Here is a 22,052-nt window from a genome sequence, read left to right on the forward strand (position 1 = left end):
ATACAAATAAGATTAATCATTAATACAGAAGTACATATAACGGACAGATAGCAGCGTATTCGCTTTCTTTGTGCAAGGTTTTACCACAGTAACAGTAGGCCTAAGTAAAGCCGGTGTCATTTTTCACCATTGAACGTGTGTTCGATCGGGAAACGTCTCATTACGCAGACGTCTTTACTCTTCAGATGCAGTTATACATACAGTTTGCATATGCCAAGTCGTATTCATATAGAAAATCACCTGTATAGAGGTTGGGAGTCCCCCCCAATCTTTTTGGGTCGTGTGGTTCGTAAACCGGAAGAGACCTTTTCTGCGCACCACTTAAAGCGGCAGTATCCGGAATATTTTTATTATTTAAGCAGGCCTCAGACCACAATTAATTTCGCTATATTTTTCTATATAGCCTTAGTGGCTATAACATTTTTATTAATATCAGCAGGCCTGTGGATATTTGTATGTACCTTTGCCTGCCCGGGGGACACATACCCTGAAAAGGACAACCCCTGCTGTCCAGCTCTTTCTCCCAGCATATTGGTTTAAACAAACACCCTCTAAACCAGGCTGGAGTACACCCATTTTACACAAAAAGCACTACTTTTGCATGGGCCGGAATTACCACAAATAAGTCTTCAATGTAAACAAGTTACACATGTTTACAAAACTACATGCTCTCCGCTGTCACTTCAGTCAAATAGTTGCCACTTCATAGCTGTCTGCCATGAAATAATCACAGTCAAACAGCAGACTACTTGCGCGGTCAAATTTCCGGATGGGAAGATAACTGTAATCTGAGGCCAGCATATAGAACAGAAAATCCAATTACGTTTGGTGTATATATGACGCCGCACTCCGCATTGGTTTCACTACGCTGGCTTATCCAGGTCAAAAATAAAGCCAGTATTTCGAAAGTGGGACACTTTTGACGGGCTCCTACCGAACTCTTTTTTTACTGGCTTATCACAAGTATGGAATTCCCCAACAAGAGATCACGTGAGATTTCGCAATTTTTAAACAAATTTAACTCTCTTGACTGAGGGGTCGTCTCATATCTCCAAAACATATTTATATCCATAGAGGTAAGGTGCAACGCCTTTCCAGGGGTCGGTGGGTGGGTGATTTGCCTTAAAATTTTGACAGTGGCCAGCTGTTGGTATACGCGTTACATGTAAAAGGGTGTTACTAATTACGTAACGCTCTAGGGGTAGAGGAAGAGGTTACTGTGTTCAATTTACGTAACATTTTTCAAGACTATATGCTATTTTTTTCATTACTTAGACCTAAAAAGGTGTGTGTTTTTAAATGCGCGGTCATTCTAGGATCGATCCCCATCGGCGGGTATATAAAAGACCAATGTATGTGATATCCTGTCTGTGGGATGGTACATATAAACGATCCCTTTGTAAAAAAATGTAGCGGGTTTCCAAGGCGCGTGTGCAGGGATTTCAGCGGGGTTGGGGTTATAGACTGTGTTGAGCGAAGTTTATATGGGGCCATTCTCCCCCAGAAAATACATTTCAATTTTGTTTTTAAGCTTGGGCAAGTAAGGGTTTTGACCTCCAATACCCCCCCCCCCCCCCCCCCCCCCGGTTTAATTAAATTGTTGTACACTATATTAAGAAATATACCTATTTATAAGTACAGTAATGTTGATGCACATAGCTTGTAGCACACTAAATTAGATTAACATGATTAATTTAAATTTCCATAACGCATTATTAAAGTGTTAGCTACAGAGTATTTGAAGCAATATCATAAACAGCTAACAGAAAAATTTACAATTATACTGAATTTGAAAACTGTTACTAGAACAATTTACAATTATACTGAATTTAAAAAAAAACTGTTAGTAGCCCTATATTTTTTAGACACAAGATATTACAGTTACACAAACTTAATATAAAAATATCATCTGTTAAAACTAAACATGTTAGAATGGCTTTTAAAACTACTGCGTCTAACACAGAAAGTATATTAATGCAAAATGCATAAAATAATGGAAATAGCTGCAAGTAGTGCTATCTTTGTTTGGCATGGGATAAAAAAAAGTTTTACAGAACCACATTTCGATTGGGTCTTTTAATGTATAAAACCGAGGTGGAAAAGTATAAATAGTGTGAACTTTAACGGCAACTGGATATAAGGAGTGGATATTTTGAGGCTGAAATTCTAAAACACCACAGAAAATTACTAAATTTGAACAGTGATGTGAGTTAAAGTTTATTTGTTTTGTTTAACGACACCACTGAAGTACATTGATTAATTTAGCATCAGCTATTGGATGTCAAACATTTGGTAATTCTGACAAGTAGTCATCAGCGGAAATCGGCTATATTTTTTTCCTACTGCAGCAAGGGATTTTTTATATGCACTTTCCCAAAGAAAGGAAACACATACCACGGCCTTTGTCCAGTTGTGACCGGCCTCGGTAGGTACTGGGTTCGGATCCCAGTCGAGGCATGGGATTTTTAATCCAGATACCGACTCCAAACCTTGAGTGAGTGCTCCGCAAGGCTCAATGGGTAGGTGTAAACCACTTGCACCGACCAGTGATCCTGCGCTTCCGACTGACAAGATAGCACATACCACGGCCTTTGATATACCAGTCATGGTGCACTGGCAGGGACGGGAAATAGCACAATCGGTCGACCGACGGGGATCGATCCCAAACCGACCGCGCATCTAGCGAGTTCTTTACCCCCTGAAAAATAGGACAAAGACCAACAAGTAGGAAACGGTAGGAAAAGTAGGATCGCTGGACAACCTGCAAATGTTGTCCAGACACAAATCGTGAAAAAGAAATATTACAGTGACACAGATTCTACATACGATACTGTAACGATGTCACCGATTTCGACTTCGCTGAGATCGCATATAAATAATTGAACAGGATAATAGTCATTTGTAATTTTTCGGCAGCCTTCAAAACTCTGTCACTATACTCAGGTGGATGAACCTGGTACAGGCACTCGGGGCAAAGTTTTTTGCAAATGTTACGTTTATTTCCTATTCGATATTTGTTTTCTTTGCATTTACATGAAAACAAACCCAAACCCCGACAGGTTTTATATACAAATCATCATATAAAATGCAAGAAGTTGACTTAATTCCACTTTTTAAAAATCTCTGTGTCGTTTGAATGCACGTTATTTCGCCTATAAATAACTAAGGTCATTTGCATATCAAAAGCATCATTCTATAGTGCGTTTCAAACTAATGTTCGGTTCTATCGTCCTATCCGCACAAATCGTAGTATGACCTATATTTAAGAAAATATTTGTAAACATGAAGCAGGCGCGGATTCAGGTGGGGAGTTCAAGTGACAAAACCTGTTTGAAAAAAAAAAATATGTATCAAATATTATAATTATATTGTGGAATACACAAGCGCGCGCGCTGAAGGGAGAGACAGACAGAGAGAGAGAGAGAGAGAGAGAGAGAGAGAGAGAGAGAGAGAGAGAGAGACGTCATTTATGTAACGACGCACTCAACATATTTTAATATATGGTTATATGTTTATAGGGAGAGAGAGAGAAGAATATGGTATGCATGCGATTGGTGGAGGTGTGACCCTCTGCACAACCCCAACCCCACTTAAGGCTTCTTTTGTATATGGAGCGGGACGTAGCTCAGAGGTAAAGCGTTCGCTCATGGTAGGTCGACTGATCGATCCCACATGGTGGACCCATTGGGTTGTGTCTAGTTCCAGCCTGTGCACCACAACTGATGTATAAAGGCTGTGGTATGTGCTATCCTGTCTATGGGATGGTGCATATAAAACGTCCCTTATTGCTTATCAAAATTGCTTATCGGAAACGGTGGCCCATGTGGCGGTAGCGAGTTTCTTTCTCACTGTCATAATGCTCCTTAACCGTTTTGTCTGACGCCACATAAACGTATATCAAATGCGTTGAGTGTGTCGTTAAATAAACATTTCTCTCGTATGTATGTGTAGTCTATATGCATTTCTAGTCGATTAGTTTATAGGTTGTTAGGTTGTTTGATAGTGAATGATATGGAAATAAATTGTTTTTGGTGTTAAAGAGTTCATGCATACATTAAAGTAATACTCTTGATGGGTATGGAGAAATAACTTAATCAGTCGACGAACTCATTTCTTCATCACTATCTTCGTTAAGGGGGACTATCACAGGGGGTATTTTATTTCTTATAAAACTATTGTGTTTTCTAAAATGTTTAACTGCGTCAGAGATGTGTGTAGGTGTGACAGAGTTCAATGCATGTGCAAGTTCTCTCCGCACCGTGGTCATTTTACCATCATTATGACGAGCTATGTGCCCTTTGACTTGACTCCAGATCAGTTCTATCGGATTGAGTTCAGAATATCTTGGCGGCAGTCTTAAACACAAGTGCCCATGGCGTTCAGCAATATCATCAGTAACAAATTGCTTTGCACATTTGTTACTTTTCACAAGTTCATAAAGAACTGGCTTTGTCGTGTTACTCTCAAAAGGTATATTTTTGTTTCGTAGCCACGACTGAATTTCTTCCTTTTTAGCGTTTAGTGCAGGACGTCGTGTAATCTCAGTTAGTTTGTTGTGGTAGCTTGCGGTTATCCATGTCGATAACAGAAGGTTCTGGTAGAGAAGGCATAAGTTGTTCTTCAAACCATTTGATGAAATTGTCATGATTCATCTCACCATGATAGTCTCCGTCTGTTTTTTTTAGCCTCAAAGATCAATTCACAGCTATCTATCAATCCATATTTATCACAGCCAGCATGACAAATAATAAGTCTTTTTCCCTTCCCAATCACCGAACAGAGTTTAGGAACTCGATCAGCAGCGTCTGATTTCGGCAGGTGATTGGCGGTACTTGTGCCCGGGTGGATATCTGTCCAGTGGTGGGATGTTGTGTGGTTGACATTCACCCAGGTCTCATCTTGATACACTATTAAATACCCCTGTTCTCGTAAACTGGATATTTCATGGAGATAGGACAGTCTCCTGTCTGATATATTGACGTCCTCAAAAATCACAATAACAAGAATGTCGACTAATACATTTTCAATGAATTTATATACCCTACCTAATTTGTATTTTACGTGGTTTACACATTGCTACAATAGCACGTGCAGTCATAGATCGAAATAATGATGTTATTGACCAAGCAATGCTATCGTATTTTGAATATTCAGGGCTGTGTCTGCGGGATGAAAAAGTGGTTGAACCCATACGAGTCCGAACAATAGCCCTTTGGTTTTTCGCATTACAAATGTAACACCCCACCCCCAAACCCCAGCCCCTAGCACCACCCTAAATACTATATATATATATATATATATATATATATATATATATATATATATATATATATATATATATATATATTTACACGTATGAGTTCCCAATTTAGAGGCAAATTAAATAACATTTTTATTATTATTTGATGTTGGTGGCCTTTAACATTTTACCCCTCCCCCCGGTCTTCTGGGTCCGGCCCTGCATTAAATTTATTTTTAAATTTGGAAAGCACATTCCTGCGGTGTGTGAGGTGATTTGTGTTTATTACTGTGCTACACCTCAGTTGTGTTAGGTTAGGTATGGTATGCTAATATATAATTGATATAATAAAATAAAAATACATAATACATTATCTAAATTTATTAAATATAATGCACCTACAAGAAAGGGTTACATGTTCTGTTTGTTTACATCTATGTTTAACGGAAAGATTAGACAATGCTGTTACACTCTGCAAAACAATAATAACCTTGATTTAGTGAAACAAGCTATAATGGCCTTCACGTAGCCTCAGATCCCAATGTTTTGATATGCAAATGACCTTAGTTATTTATAGGCGAAATAACGTGCATTCAAACGACACAGAGATTTTTAAAAAGTGGAATTAAGTCAACTTCGTGCATTTTATATGATGATTTGTATATAAAACCTGTAGGGGTTTGGGTTTGTTTTCATGTAAATGCAAAGAAAACAAATATCGAATAGGAAATAAACGTAACATTTGCAAAAAACGTTGGATCTAAATAATTGAACAAGATAATAGTATATGTAATATTCGTACAGTAAGCCTACATTTGACGTTAATAAAGTCAACGACATGATATGTGGCACCATTGTTTTGATTTTTTTTTTTTTGGCATCGCGATTTATTTTCAGTGTAACGTTTGCTGCAATTTTGTACACTGGTAAACGCTGACGCGACGCATGTAGGCGCACACGAGCGGCATGCGCTTTTAGGCGGACTGCGATTTTTAATGCACGTCGCTACATTTTTTAACGCTCGTCTGCGCCGGCTTTTCCGCAGTTGGTGGTTTAAAAAACAGAAAAAAAAGAAGGAAATTGGGGAAAAAAACAGAAGAACAAAATAATGTTCAGTCATATCGTGCGTTTTCCCCAACCATGTAGGCTACTCCCTAAAGTTCTTACAACGTATCCACCATGCCAAAACCATTAAATGTGTACGTATTTAACTGATAATACTTTGTTTGCAATAAAAAAACAAAAACAACCCGGTAACAGCATTTAATAAAAAAATTAATTTGTAAAACGCCACAGTCCATTCTTCGCTGTTTACTTCCGGGTTCTATTCACGGGACATACCTGAGTTTGCTGCAATTTTTAAGATGTTATCGACTAACAGAGACTTTTTGACGACTGTAATAATATATCAAATATATTTTTCTGCATAAAATATTAGTGGCTGTATATTAAACGTGTTTCTGATCGTTCTAATATTTGTACTAGGTTCAATTTCATTTTATTTCCTAAAAAATATTTTTTCGTACGTACGAAATTATTTGAAGATACAATCCAGTTTGGGCTTCTTACAAATATTAAGACGACCAGAAACACATTGAATATACAGACACTAATATTCTAAACAAGAAAATATATTTAATATGTAAGTTTAATCGTAGACATATTTTATTAGTCGGAAACATCTTACAATGCAGCAAACTTTCAATGTTTGTTATCGCGATTTAATATGAAAATATACGTGTTTAAAACCACAAATTATTTGTTTGCAGAGTAGTGTAAATTCTACCAAATTTGTCGACATAATAATCTTTTAATAAATTATTTCAGTGAAATAAAAAACAACACAAATTATTGTAACACACACGCACGCACGCACACACACACACACACACACACACACATACACATACATACATATATATATATATATATATATATATTCAATGTAAAATAATAATAATAAAATCAATAACATACATATAATTACAGAAATAAATATTAAATATACAGTTTTTTGTTGTTAATTTTCTTTTTCCTTTTTGCATGCAAGTAAAAATATAACAATGCTTTTACATGCACATCTACATGAAATTAGAAATGATAGTGGTATTGTTTTGCAATGTTTATAATTTGTTAATGTAAATAATTTAATTTGTGTGTACAAAATTACATTATCTGGTAGAAATTCTGATTTAAGTGATCCTGTTTCAACATAAATGTATTTGACATAGGGCCTACCAATATCTAAATATTCTACTTTTCAGTACTTATATTAAGAAAAGTTCACTGTAAATTATCTTAATCATGGTTCATACACTTATTTACCAAGAAAATTCATGACTTTCCATGATTTCCACTGATAATGAAATTAACAGCAATTGAAAACTGCTTTAGACATTAATTTACTTGTTTTCTCTTCGAATGAGATGCAGCAAGAAATAATTATGACTCATTAAATATTTTAACATAGGTTTTTCTTATTCACATACCTGTACAAGTGTACTATATGTATAAAAGTACACTTATGGTTTACTAATAGTTTAAAGTGAATATAAGTACAACACCAATTAACTTAACACTAATTACATTCATTTCAAGAGATGCATTACATACACTATTCACACATGGCTCGTTTCATGTTCAATATATGATCACAGTTACTTGCTTAGCATGTACATGTATTTGATAAGTAGATAGATACCGGCCTCGGTGGCGTTGTGGCAGGCCATCGGTCTACAGGCTGGTAGGTACTGGGTTCGGATCCCAGTCGAGGCATGGGATTTTTAATCCAGATACCGACTCCAAACCCTGGGTGAGTGCTCCGCAAGGCTCAATGGGTAGGTGTAAACCACTTGCACCGACCAGTGATCCATAACTGGTTCAACAAAGGCCATGGTTTGTGCTATCCTGCCTGTGGGAAGCGCAAATAAAAGATCCCTTGCTGCCTGTCGTAAAGAAGAGTAGCCTATGTGGCGACAGCGGGTTTCCTCTAAAAACAGTGTCAGAATGACCATATGTTTGACGTCCAATAGCCGATGATAAGATTAAAAATCAATGTGCTCTAGTGGCGTCGTTAAATAAAACAAACAAACTTTACTTTGATAAGTAGATAAACAATAACTATCTGGTATTTACATTTTCAGTTTAAAAATGTGTTTGTCAATGTCATGTTAGAATTTATCATAATCTAGTCAACATACTTCCCCAAAAAGTTAATGTATTATAACTGTTATACGGCTTAACAGTCACTGCAGAATAAAATGTTGTTTTTTTGCTACATTTGTCCAAAATAGTCTAGTTAGGCAAAAAAACAACAACAACAACAACAACAACAAAAAAAAGAGAGAAAAAACTCACAACCCCCCCCCCCCAACATTTATTTTAAAAAGTAATAAATAAACTGAACCAATATTAAAATAATGGAATGTCCAGTTTCAGGATATAAGTAAATAAATTCTAGATTATAATTTGAAAAGTATTTTATTGTTATAGTCATTTATTATTATTTTTTTTATTATTTTTTTTTTTTTTTTGGGGGGGGGGGGGGGGGGGGGGGAGAGGTCAGTAGCAAAAACCAAACACAATAACCAACAATGAAAGAAAATGAATATTTTTATTACAATATCTCAGCACATTTTAAATTTGGTGTTAAACATCTGTGTTTGAGAAAAAACAGCCTTAATAATTTTGGCCCATGGTAATTTCCACACTTGGCATAGATGCCAACTCACTGAGAAGGTAACCCATGGCCACCACAAAGGCTACTCCTACCCATTACTTTATTTTCAGCATTTTCACTTTCATTGGAGTTATTTGTTTACACCACCATCACAGCATCCTTTTGTAGTTTTTCTCTCAGTAATTTCAGATATACTTAGTATAAAAAGAAAATGCATCCTACATATTACATCTTACAAAACAGATACCCAACTAGTAGGTCCCCTATAGACAGATTAACAAAGGAATAATCAAATATAGAGTTTTAACAAATGAAGAAAATAAAATTTTATTTTGCCATGTGCCTAAACAAATTGTGTTTCTGAGAAAAAAATATTAGGTTGGGGCAGTCTTAATTTTTTTTAAAAACTACATTTGTACTCTTTTTAACCTAAAATATAAAGTATTTAAAGTAGGGAAACATAATTAGGGTAAGCCTTTTCTTTTTAGGTAGGGTCGGTTTCAAGAACGCCTTAATGAGCACACCACATCTTCACTATTCTATGTTTATATTGTATGTATGTTATTTGCCTGTCTAAAAAACTCCAACAACAACAACCCCCCACAAAAAATCCAAGACATGGACTATTTCATAGGCCCCCTATAGACAGATTAACAAAAGAATAATAAAATATAGAATAATAAAATTTTATTCTGCCATGTGCCTAAACAAACTGTGTTTCTGGGAAAAAATATTAGGTTGGGCCAGTCTAAAAAAATAAATAAATTAAAACTACATTTGTACTCCTTTTAACCTAAAATATAAAGTATTTAAAGTAGGGAAGAATAATTAGGGTAAGCCTTTTTTTTTTTTTTTTTTAGGTAGGGTCGGTTTCAAAAACATATTTTTTTTACGCCTTAATGGGCACACCACACCTTCACTATTCTATGTATGTATTGTATGTATGTTATTTGCCTGTCTAAAATAAACAACAACAAAAACAACAACATAAAAATTCTTATTCAAATTGTGTATTAGGGGCTGCGGAAGAGGTGAGGGCCGATAGGGCCATGGTCTCCTCTTTTTTCCTGTTACTGTGCTCAAAAGGCCTTATGAAAACATCTGAAATTTAAACTTATCCCGGGTGAACATGCCTCCGAACCCCCACTAACAGGTTCGGGCCCCCTCATATACTCTCTCTGTCTCTCTCTCTCTCTCTCTCTCTCTCTCTCTCTCTCTCTCTCTCTCTCTCTCTCTCTCTCTCTCTCTCTCTCTCTCTCTCTCACACACACACACGCACACACACACACACGGCACAGCCTTTGAACTACCCCCTCTTTCAAATACACTCCGCTGGCCCTGTACATAATTTTAAAAAAGTGTGTTGTTTCTAAAACACTTTTTTTTTTAGGTTTGTGAAATTATTGATTAATAATAAATCAATAAATAATCAACAACAAACATGATCAATGCCATGGGAGGGGGCGAACCCACCAACTCACCCACCAACAAAAAGCAGTGAACAAAACACACAAATAAACAAATCTCCACGTAATATACAGGAAAGGAAGAAAATATAATATTTCAACTAGATTTTATTCAAATAGAGATCTAATATATTAATAATTAAATGTTTAAAAATCCACTCACCGAGAATCGATAGGTTTTTGGCAATGACATACAAACGTCTCATTCTCCAGCGAATCAGTTTGTTTTTTGTTGTATTTTGTCATATGACTACTTTTCATATTCTTACAGTGATGGACAAAGTAACTTTATGCGAGCAGGCGCTTCAAATCACATTACCGAACAGCTGTTAAAAGTGAGACTGTATAATAATGACGCGACCTCTATGGGGGAGATAATTTCTGGTCACCATTGGAAGAGAAACAAAGTAGGTCCATATTCAATTAACATAGTCAGAAATGCATTAAATATATAGATATTTATAGTCTAAGGAAGAAAATTTAAGTACATTGTTATTTTAATTACTAAAAAAAAGCTATATTTGTTGGAAATATGTCACGGAATACAAACTGAGAATACTATTTAAAAAAAAACATGTCTTTAAACGGTATAACACATGACAATGTATGCATAATTTGCAGCTTTATAAACTATATTTATTACGGTTTCGCTGTACCATGACATTTTATGACACGTTGTTCTGTGATGTACTTAGATACACTTAGTTACCATTGTATTTTCAATCGCCGCGCACTGGTTAAATGAGGCCACATGTAACGTCACTTGGGATATTTGTTTTGTTTTTGTATTTTCTAAACACTTATAAAACTAATTCCCAAAAGTGGATTTTAGTGGATTTTGGATATGATGTTCTACAAACACAGCGCTTCTAATAATACCAAAATCATTTCTATACCATTTTCTCCCCGGGTTCAACCTCTTTTTTCGCCTTCAACGACCAGACTATAAGGTCGACGACAGTTACTCTTCGCACCCTGGTTTTAGCTTCGTACATAATAAATATTATTGACAAAATATACTTTTTATATCTTTTCTTTTAAACTTTAAACTTAATAGCGAGTGAAATTACCTTTACAAATTGAGTCCCTATATAATGGGAATGACGTTTTTCCTATTTTAAAAAAGTGAATTGGCGTTAAAACCCCCCAAATAATTAAGTTTCTTTGCGTGTATACCCTTTACGGCAGTCTGATTGGTCGAGAGGTGCTGACTTTTTTTTTGTTCATATCTCTATGAAGCGAAACTATTTTTAGGCCACGCCTACCCCACCTCCCACCGACTCGCAGGTCTTTTATGTAACTAGTAGGCCAGTCAATCTATGGCCACAAATTGCAAGATTTTTAAAGTGAAGTTTTATTTTATTTTAAACCTTGGACCCACCTAAATAACATAGTCAAATTCTACTAAAAAATAATGAGTGGAACATTGTTTATTTTCAGTTTCTAAATGTATCTTTGTGTACCTTTGTGACCATATTTATAAAACATTCTTAATAACAACCCTTATGGTATTTGGTATTTAAAAAATGGAAACTCATTTGATTTTACATAATTCATGGGTTATGAATCCAAAAGTAAATGTTGCCAACTGATCTTTTGATTATTTATCTTTAATAATTCAAGATGGCCGCCAAATATATACAAAAACAATACATCTAATATCCAGGATTTTATATGGGATACATTTATAATATTAGAGGCTATTTTTATGTCTTTTGTATCAGAAAAACATTCTCTTTGCACATGCACCGCTGGGTTGCGACACAACATCAAGATTGTTTGGGATTGGAAAAGGGCTTGGGCTGAAAGTTTTGAAGGGCAATGCAACATTCCTTGAACAAGCCATTGTTTTTGGCAAACTAAACTCGACTCCATCTGAAATCATCGCAGCAGGAGAAAAGGCAATTGTTTGCCTCAACAAAGGCAGATCATCAGATACTTTGGATCAACTAAGATTAGTAAGGTTTCAAGAAAGGTTAGCTGTAACCAAATCTTCCCTTCACCCACGTGTTCTTCCACCCACATCCTCAGCTACCAAATACCATAGTCTCCGTGTGTTTCACCAGGTTCAAGAATGGAAAGGACACAAACTGGATCCTCTTGAATACATACATTCAGACTTGGCCATAGCACCAGAGTCTCTTCTTAAACTTGTGAGGTGTTCTTGCAAAGGGGGTTGTGCTAACAAGCGCTGCAGTTGTCGCAGTATTGGTTTGCCTTGCATGATGGCATGCAGTGATTGTAGAGGCATTTGTGCAAATAGTGATGATCTGATTGAAGATTGATTGGTAAGTGACTTTGTAATATAATAATGTGAAAAAATACCACACTGGGACACTATGATTATTTTATTCTAAGGACTATTGTTCTACAGTTAATGAAGTTTATAATCTACATCACTTGCCACCACTAAATCTCTGAGTATCTGACATTGAAGTCACCACTTGTTTCACTAAATCTCTGAGTATCTGACACTGAAATCATAACTTGCTTCACTAAATCTCTTAAACATCTGATGTGGTAAGATGTTATTGATAAGACATTAGAATAACAACTATATCAATTAATTCACATAAAACATAGGAATGGTCAATGATAGTATATATGTACCCCAATTATATATACATGTAATTGTTTCTTGCTTTGATAGATGCATGGCGGCCATCTTGAAATTATTGTAATCAGATTACAACATCATATCAGTGTTAAGAGTGAATTATGTCACATATAAACGAAATAGGAATGATGACTAATATAATAAATGTACCCCAATTAAAAGTAGATATTACATTTTGGGATTTAAAGTGCTGTTCCAGATGTATGATGTATTGAGCTATATCAATCAAGATATTATTTAATATGATTAGAAAAAAAGAAAAAAGAAAAAAAAAAAGTAAAACAATTATATACCGGTATATTTTCCATTTAAAAATATTCCCTTGAAAAACAGAACCAGCTGAATTCGTTTCGGGAATTTCCGTAAGATTTGATCCGTGACGTCACGAAGGGAACTCCTTTCGATAGTCAGCGCCATTGTTCATTGCTTCTTTTGTGTTTATTATGGTTAAACGGCGTGTTCTTGGCGGCTGTAGCAATACAAACGCCGATAAATTTAGTTTTCACGCATTTCCTAGTAATGTTGCTGTGAGAAAGCTGTGTGTGAATTTGATTAAAACAACGTGGTAATACTGGACAGGAAGAAAATGCCGGAAACCGTTGCGACAGCAGACACTTTAGTTTCGATTCGTCCGAACTGGCTTGTCGTTTTAAGCGAGATATGGGAATACCATGTGTTATGGCTTTTAAAAAAAGATGCCGTACCAACAGTTTTTTTGCGACACAAAACAAATGACAAGAAGCCGACGCCATCCACACCGAAACGACCTTGGGGTGCATATCGTCAATGCCCCAAATTGCGTTATGCTTTCAACTCCGGTCAGTTTGTTTTCTCATGCACGGTTCGTGCAATTATCGAGATCCGATTTGTTGTCGTTTGCATCTCGTTCATTTGTGAGATTTTTCTTTACAGTTCGAGAACATTAAAACAATAAAGTACAGACAAGTAAGTATCTATAGCGTAGTCCGTCCCATCCTACAAAAATGTAGGGTTTTTTTTTTGTAAAAAAAAGAAAAAAAGAAGAAGCTAGTTTTGTATGCATCTTAGAAAACAATCGGCTCAGAAATAAATGACTTGTAAATTCCATAGTATGAAAAAAGGCGTTCCCTGTAAAACAGACTATAAATACATTAAATTAATTTTACTTTACCTTCCCACAGAGAAAACCTTTTTTCATACTATGGAATGTGCTATAAGTTATTTATTTCTGAGCAGACTGTTTTCACAACTGCACACAAAAAATAGTATTGTTTTGTTATTTCCAAAACACTTTTACTTTTTTTTTTACGTCAAACTAAACTGAAATTATTCACACAAAAAAACCCCATCTTCATAGAGGGATGGGACGGACTAAAAGTCGTTTTTGTTATTTCTTAAAATTACCGATATCGGGTCCACTTGACTCGCAGAATTCAAGAGTTATTTATCGTCTTTTCTACTACATCATAAGTATTAGAACATACAGTGTAGCAAAATAATTCACACGAAAAGCTAAAGAACAAAACAAGAATACAAGTTGTAAATTAGTGGTAAGCTGTCTCCACGACCATTTTCATCGTCATCTGTCAGGCCGGTGGTTCGTCGGAAGACGTTCCAGGTTCAAACTGATAAGGCATTATTTGTTGTGTTGCACAAATATTAGTCCAGTTGTCATTACTACACTATTCATCATCGAAAGAAAAATCGCATGATCAATGAGCTTGGCAGTCGCTGTCGGTCCCACTTTCGCTTGCGCTGGAAGTCATCTCGTGGTAGGTTTCTGTGAAGCGCGTTCCCTTCGTGACGTCACGGCTATTTACAGGCAAATGTTTTTACCGAGAATTTTACTCGGTCGTTTCCGGCAGTGTTCTACGGGAGTGATACAAAAGACATAAAAATAGCCTATAATATTATAAATGTACCCCATATAAAATCCTGGATATTAGATTTTTGGTGGGTATATATTTGGCGGCCATCTTAAATTTTTAAAGATAAATAATCAAAAACTCAGTTGGCTACATTTATTTTTGGATTCAGCACCCATGAATTATGTAAAATCAAATGAGTTTCCATTTTTTAAATACTAAATACCATAAGGGTTGTTATTAAGCATATTTTATAAAAATGGTCAAATCTACTACAAAAAGGTACACAATGATACATTTAGAAACTGAAAATAAACAATGTTCCACTCATTATTTTTGAGTAGAATTTTACTATATTACTTAGGTGGGTTTGCAATTTGTGGTGGGTTAGGCCATTTTTTGTCTTAGATTGACTGGCCTATGGCCGAATTATTCAGGCGAAATATTTATAAGTCCGTCCCATCATTTTATAAAAAAAATTATTTTATAAATATGTTTAGTTTAGTCTGACGTAAGAAGAAAAGTAAAAATGTTTTGGAAATAAAAACAATTTAAATATTGTTTTTCTATTCAATTTATAAATCAATCGGCTCAGAAATAAATAACTTGTAGTAAATTTCAGAGTATGAAAAAAGGCTTTTACCGTGGGATGGACTATAGATATTTTGAAAAAAACCCCACACGTGATTGGTACAAAAAGCAATGACACTTTACACAGACACCAAGTAATAGTGCACTTTTCTATACGATAAATTAATGGAAAATGCTATAGCAGAGTAGACATACACAATGACAGGCCCTTATTGGGGGGGGGGGGGGGGGGGTATAGGGTCAACTGAACGAGCGCCGAAGTCGTGAGGTTTTGGGGGGCTCCGAGGGCATGATTCAAGGTTATTTCCCAATTAGCATGGGACTCTGGTGAGTCGAGGTACTTAATAATTGTATCAGTATAATTTAAAACTGCTTTGTAATTTTATTATAATTATTAGTAAATAGATAGTGATACCTCTTAATACTTCCTTAATTGGCTGTTATTTATTACATTCCTCTATTGTTTTGAAGAGTATATTAACCATTGATACACGCATCACAGGAGGAAACCCGGCAGCAGCCCCTTTCAGTAGTTTCTTCCTGTACTGTAGTGTGTGTATTAGTGATTAATATGCCAAATATGTGTTATCATTGAACTCGAAAATGATCAATATGTTATTAAGAAATGACTAGGTTTGCTTCAATTTTCTTTTCCAACGTGCGCGTTGCCGTGACTGCTGTACAACAGTTCCCAATCAGAAAGACAGTAGTTTAAAGAGCATCTGTTTCATATATTATAGCCAGAGAAAATAAATGTTCAAGACACACCCTGACTTCCACAAGTGAGCACTTCCACCATATTTCCGTTTACCAAATGGAGCTTGCCACTGTCACGGTGACACACTCCAAATTCGACAATGGTAACCACTGCATCCGTGACTATCGAAGTCGAGGAAGGGCTACGTCTTGGCTTCAGGATGGCAATCAACCGTGAATGTATTCTCTGAGACTTGGTGTCAGTCACAGTGACGTCAGCCGTGACTGTGGCACGGTAGAAATCAACGAATTCTAGTTCGAAATCGTGACTATCGGGAAGACCCCGACACTACAAATAGAGAGGACCCTACAACATTAGTGCGTCAGTGATTATCACTGCGTGACTGATTAGACACAAATGCAACTTTAGTGCGACAGTGACTGATCAACCGTGACTGTACAGACGGAAATCAATGCTGCCGCGCCAGTGCTGTTCAGCCACCACTCCTACAGACAGAAATCAGACGTCGTGCAGTGACTCATCTGCCGTGGCAACTGTACAACGGAAATAAACGTTGGTGCGACAGTGACTTTCAGCCGTGACTGTACAGACAGAAATAAACGTTAGTGCGACAGTGACTATCAGCCGTGACTGTACAGACAGAAATCAACGTTAGTGCGGCAGTGACTATCAGCCGTGACTGTACAGACAGAAATCAACATTAGTGCGGCAGTGATTATCAGCCGTGACTGTACAGACATAAATCAACGTTAGTGCGACAGTGACTATCAGCCGTGACTGTACAGACGGAAATAAACGTTGGTGCGACAGTGACTTTCAGCCGTGACTGTACAGACAGAAATAAACGTTAATGCGACAGTGACTATCAGCCGTGACTGTACAAACGGAAATAAACGTTGGTGTGACAGTGACTTTCAGCCGTGACTGTACAGACAGAAATAAACGTTAGTGCGACAGTGACTATCAGCCGTGACTGTACAGACAGAAATAAACGTTAGTGCGACAGTGACTATCAGCCGTGACTGTACAAACGGAAATAAACGTTGGTGTGACAGTGACTTTCAGCCGTGACTGTTCAGACAGAAATCAACGTTAGTGCGGCAGTGACTATCAGCCGTGACCGTACAAACGGAAATCAACGTTAGTGCGGCAGTGACTATCAGCCGTGACTGTACAAACGGAAATCAACGTTGGTGTGACAGTGACTTTCAGCCGTGACTGTACAGACAGAAATCAACGTTAGTGCGACAGTGACTATCAGCCTTGACTGTACAGACAGAAATAAACGTTAGTGCGACAGTGACTATCAGCCGTGACTGTAGAAACGGAAATAAACGTTGGTGTGACAGTGACTTTCAGCCGTGACTGTACAGACAGAAATCAACGTTAGTGCGGCAGTGACTATCAGCCGTGACCGTCCAAACGGAAATCAACGTTAGTGCGGCAGTGACTATCAGCCGTGACTGTACAAATGGAAATCAACGTTGGTGTGACAGTGACTTTGAACCGTGACTGTACAGACAGAAATAAACGTTAGTGGGACAGTGACTATCAGCCGTGACTGTACAAACGGAAATAAACGTTAGTGCGATAGTGACTTTCAGCCGTGACTGTACAGACGGAAATCAACGTTAGTGCGGCAGTGACTATCAGCCGTGACTGTACAAACGGAAATCAACGTTGGTGTGACAGTGACTTTGAACCGTGACTGTACAGACAGAAATAAACGTTAGTGGGACAGTGACTATCAGCCGTGACTGTACAAACGGAAATAAACGTTAGTGCGATAGTGACTTTCAGCCGTGACTGTACAGACGGAAATCAACGTTGGCGTGACGGTAACTTTCAGCTGTGACTGTACAGACGGAAATCAATGTTTGTGCGAAAGTAACATTCAACCGTGATTACAGACAGAAATCGACGTTGGTGCGACAGTGACTTTCAGCCGTGACTACAGACAGAAATCAACGTTGGTGCGACAGTGACTTTCAACCGTGACTACAGACAGAAATCGACGTTGGTGTAACAGTGACTTTCCACCGTGATTACAGACAGAAGTCAACGTTGTGGCAATGTACTAATGTTTTGTTGTCTGTATTATTGTTGACTCATGCTTATAATCACTTATCCTGTTGTTTAGTTTAAAATAAAATTCTAAATTGCATTTATTTTATTTATAGACACTAAACATGAAGTTATCAATCCTGTTTGTTGCCGTCTTGACTACCATCAAGCCTGGTATAGGTAATGTACAATTATTGAATATGTTTATCATATACTCACTGACACATACATGTATTCCCCGTGGACTTAATTTAGCTTCAGACTATAACTTCAAGCTTTAGTTCTAGTTTTAGAATAACTTAGACACTGGGCATTAAATTCAACAAATGAGATTACCAGTTGTAGGTATGGACAACTGACTTGAGATATTACCCACTGCATCTGTGACATGACATGTGTTCGTAACACGAATGCCCTATAACATAGAATATTCATACTGGTAAACATATCTATTAGTAGTTAACTGTAATCATTACAGGCGTTTGCAGATGATGATTATTTACTTGATACTTAATGGCTGATTTCCGAAATAGACAAAGAGTGTATAGGTAATAGAGTAGCTGCTGGTGTTGTGTATATTCCCCCAATTGGCTCACCATACTTAAAAGTTGATACTTTTGATTAATGCAAGAACTAGATGTTTGCCCGATTACACTACACTTGATGATCATAATACTATATATATTGATAATGTTGACATAGAAACCTTTTCAAATGATATAGCAAAGCTTGATACTTTAAATGTACCCAGGGACAGAGCAAGCCAGGATACGGGTAAGGTTAACAGCCATGGTCTCAAACTTCTTGATTTGTGCAAACATAATACTATATATATATATATATCCTCAATGGTAGATGCGGAAAAGATAAAAATATAGGCGCAGTCACCAGTAAAGATTGTAGTTTGATTGATTATGTTATTGGTACTCACCACATCTTTAAATCTGTCATTGATTTTGAAGTGTGTAATTTTGTCCCACTCTTTTCAGATATCCACTGTGCAGTTGTACTTACCTGTAAGATTCAAACAGAACGTGACATACAAACTAAACATAACCAATGTGTAAATGACGAGTTGGAGTCAATTAATATCCGTAAATGGAACGCCAGTAAAAGTGAAGAATTTATTAGCAATATCAGTACAAACTTCAGTCACTATCGGTATTCTCGATGATGAATCTATCAGTATCCCAACACGTGTAAACCAAACAGTCGACACGCTGAACAAGCTATTTGTAGACTCAGCCAACTTAACATTCGGCCACCTGCCGACACTAACCATAAATCTGGCACTTCGCCAGATAATAAGCGACCCTGGTTCAGTAAACGGTGCAAGCTTGTACGAAAAACATATTTTTAGGCAAAAAATGTTTTCTCGAAACATAAAACTATAACAAATAAAATGAACTTAACAAACGCAAGTAATGCTATAAGAAATATATATTTAAATCTTATTCTCATTACAAATTTAAAACAGAGCAGAACATGAGGCTATTAAAAACAAATGACCCCAAAGAATTCTATAAAATATTTAAAGAGACAAAAAGCAGGACAGAAAGTGTACTACCAGTTGAAGACTTCTTTAATTATTTCAGTGAATTAAATAGGGACCTATCGGCTGATACAGTGCCCGGCATAAATATTGATGATCTCGCAGACCAAGTAAGCAACGATGATATCATAAATGGAAGATTCAGCGAGGACGAAATACTAAAATCAATAAAACAACTAAAAAACAATAAAGCAGCAGGTGTACATAAAATAATTAACGAATATATTAAATCGACAGCACATTTATTGCTCCCATTCTATGTTAAACTCTTTAATATACTTTTAGACCATAGTGTGTATCCAGAAGAATGGCTGACTGGAATAATTATACCAATCTTTAAAAATAAAGGTAGTAGTTCATCCCCTGAAAACTATCGACCAATTACATTACTATGTTGCTGTTCAAAGTTATTTACAACAGTATTAAATAACTGGTTAACTACTTATATTGAAGAAAACGATGTTATGAGCGAAGCCCAGGCTGCTTTCCGCAGAGGTTATTCGAATATAGATCACTTATTTACACTTCATTCACTAACTGATATCCCGAAAAAAGGAAAAAGAAACTATATTGTGCATTTGTGGATTTTGAAAAAGCTTTCGATATGATCCCAAGAGCACATCTATGGCACAAGTTACTAGAAAATAACATAAATGGTAAATTCTTTAGAATCATATATCAAATGTATCAAGGTATAAAATCATTAATATTTGTAAATAACAAGAAATCACCATTATTCGCATGCCATAATGGTGTATGTCAAGGTGAAAATATATCCCCGATTTTATTTTCCCTGTATCTAAATGATCTAGAAAACTATTTACTTAACCACGGTTGTGAAGGTGTTTCTTCCATCGCAGATAATAAAAATAGCACACTAGACATTGGAATACATCTTATTTGCTTATTGTACGCTGACGATACTGCTTTACTAGCAACAAGTGCGGTCAATTTACAACACACGGTAAATATATTCGATCAATATTGTAATATTTGGAAACTTAAAATAAATACTACAAAAACAAAAGTCTTAATTTTTAATGGAAATTCTAAAGATTATAAATATACTTTTAAAATTGGAAAAACTACTCTCGAAAATGTTAAAGACTACAAATATTTAGGTGCCATTTTTACTAAACTAAATAAATTCAAAAGTACTAAGATTAGACTTAAACAACAAGCGACAAAGGGTATGTATTTCATTCTGGCAAAAGCAAAAGATTGTCATCTATCAATAGAATGTAAACTCAAAATGTTTGACTCGATGGTTCTGCCAATATTATTATATGGATGTGAAATATGGGGATTCGAAAACAACGACGTCTATAACTCTGTTCAAATCAATTTTATTAGACATATTCTCCCTGTGAAAAAAGCTACCCCAATTTGCATGTTATATGGTGAACTTGGGAGAATGCCAGTGGAGTTGACTATCCACAAAAGATTAATTTGTTATTGGGCACGAGTTATCTCGGGGAAACAATCTAAACTATCTCTATTATTATACAAATCAATGATGAGAGACCATATTAGCAATGGAACTAACTATAACTGGATTGTTGCTGTTAAAAATATTTTAGATCATCTAGAAATGAGTAATATATGGCTGTCACAAATCTTTATATCGGTAAAATGGCTATCACAACAAATTAGCATACGACAAAACGACCAGTATTTACAAACATGGAAAAATAATATTTCAGAATCATCGAGAGGTAAAACCTACGAATATTTCAAAGACCAATTAAATTTTGAAAATTATCTTAATATTATTCCTGAAAAATTATGGACTGTTATGATAAAATTTAGGACTTCTAACCATTATTTACCTGTTGAGACTGGACGTTGGAATACAGTTTTATTAGAAGATAGACTTTGTACTATTTGTGATGAAAACGACATCGGAGACGAATTTCATTATTTATTTGTATGTAGTTTTTTCAATAATACCCGGAAAGAATGTTTGCGTCCATATTATTATATACGACCAAATATATATAAATTTAGAGAACTTCTGAGTAGTAAAAGAATATATTAAGAGAGTGAAACTCGGAAAATAATAACATGTGAAGAAGGCATTGCACCTGGGCGCATTTTCAGTATTCATTACCTTTTTAGTACATTTTGTGAAAGCAAAACCAGTATGTCGAATAATACAACTTCACTTAAAGATTGTAGATTCACATCAAAGTTGGTGAATGTGGACTGGTGGTAAATAAAGACTTTTTGTTTTTAGGTGCCAGCCCAGATGGTAAAGTATGTGATAACAATGATTGTGGCAT

The 22,052-nt window shown here is 36.0% G+C and overlaps 1 long non-coding RNA gene across 2 annotated transcripts in view; it reads left to right on the plus strand.

The window, feature by feature from the left end:
* Window positions 1-18,460, plus strand: part of LOC121385757 — a 34,327-nt gene extending 15,867 nt beyond the window's left edge. For both annotated transcript variants that reach the window (XR_005959579.1, XR_005959580.1), the window contains 2 exons: window positions 10,656-10,791; window positions 18,335-18,460. This is a non-coding gene — a long non-coding RNA (uncharacterized LOC121385757). The remainder of the gene's footprint in view (window positions 1-10,655; window positions 10,792-18,334) is intronic.
* The last annotated feature ends 3,592 nt before the right edge of the window (window positions 18,461-22,052 follow it).

This window comes from Gigantopelta aegis, chromosome 12 (genome assembly GCF_016097555.1).
Source record: "Gigantopelta aegis isolate Gae_Host chromosome 12, Gae_host_genome, whole genome shotgun sequence".
NCBI classification, from domain to species: Eukaryota; Metazoa; Mollusca; class Gastropoda; order Neomphalida; family Peltospiridae; genus Gigantopelta; species Gigantopelta aegis.